Source organism: Halichoerus grypus, chromosome 5, assembly GCF_964656455.1.
Source record: "Halichoerus grypus chromosome 5, mHalGry1.hap1.1, whole genome shotgun sequence".
NCBI classification, from domain to species: Eukaryota; Metazoa; Chordata; class Mammalia; order Carnivora; family Phocidae; genus Halichoerus; species Halichoerus grypus.
The window spans coordinates 56,079,463-56,081,062 of record NC_135716.1 but is presented as its reverse complement, the minus strand read 5'-3'; positions in this window follow the sequence as shown (position 1 = coordinate 56,081,062).

Genomic DNA, 1,600 nt, shown 5'->3' with positions numbered 1-1,600 from the left:
CTGAATCACCTTATTACATGCTTTTAAGCAACTGTATCTGTTCTGAAGTAGTACGTTGAAGAAGGTACTTAGTCCGCAAGTGGGTTTGCTTTGCAATCTGGCTTTCAGGGTTCAGGATGACCATTAATGCCAAGTTCCAGAGATATCAAGACCCACTACAAATGAGAGCCCAAATGAAGAGGGAATGACTTTACCTGCTGATGCCATTGACTACATATAATCATTATATCTAATGTATACGATGAGTGTGCCGAATTAGGTGCTGAATTACATCCATTGGTGACAAAAATATACCATAATTTGTGAAAGATGTTCCTGTAATAACAGGATGCCACCTGTAATAACAGAATGTTTATTAGTGTACAAATGAGGGTTATAAATGATGTTTCTTATCTATGGAACAAAACACAAAAGACAACTTATTAGCAAAAGATAAATTGCTTAGCAAGATCTCAATGAGATGCTACGTTTGTCAAAAAAAAAAAAGCTTTTTATTTGCACAGACTAATGCCTTTATAATCCATTTAAAATAATATACTTGCCACTAGGTGGCTATTTCTGATCAGATCATTTTACCATTTTAATTACATTTTTAATATCCTGGCTGCATAAACAAAGATAAATTACAAACCCTGCACAATCTGGCTGCTAGCTCAGGCATAGTCAGTAATAATATCAGCTTTTGTTTGTGCCTCCTCTAATTAGATTCTGAAACCTAGGCTTTGTCAATCAATAATTTTAATTTTAGAATCGCCTTTTGATCTTGCATTTCATGTTTGTTTGGGAAAATGATCAGTAGGACAAAGCTGATAATTTATGCAGAAACAATCTCTCAGCAGAGCTACAAGCACATTCCTCCCCATCAAGAGAAGCCTGCAGACTAAGCCTGACACAGGTCTAATTAGCATGCAGATATGTGTCGCCTCATTGGCAATTCAAATTGCTTTTTTATAATGTACCTCAAATTGTGCTACTCAAACATTGTATTTGATTTCCAAAGCCCCCTGGGCATCCCATAATGTCTCCCTTCATCCTGGGTATGAAGCATTTATTGAACAATCTGCTGAGACTGGCTGTCTTTTTGAAAACACCCAAACATCATATCCCTGGAACCAGCTTTTCTTCTTGTCAGAGAGAAACTTGTTCTTCTGCAGAATTCCGTGCGCCCCATTTGCAGGTTTAGAGATGATATGTTACCTCGTGAGTTGCTTCTCCCACGTGGTTGATCTATAGAGGGCTTCACTTCTGTGCCACTCATTTTTAAGGTGGGGGAGGCTGTCTGGTGAGCACACATTAATATGCGGCACATAACCACATCTCTGAATGCCAGTCTTCCATTCTTCATTAAACAAAAATGGCTGGATTGCAAGGATTGTTTGTCCTTTCTCCCACATACATATGCACACACACATTTGCTTCTCAGGCACACGTACATGCACACAACCTTCTCAGGCAACTACACACCCACCCAAGACACCCAGAGCGTATCGGTGTCAGGATTGAGTTGTGTGTGAAAGTTGTCTGCCACACACATGACAAATAAGGAGATTCCAGCATACACTGGGGCTTTTTTTTCCCTTTTTTTTTTCGCCATGCAGCA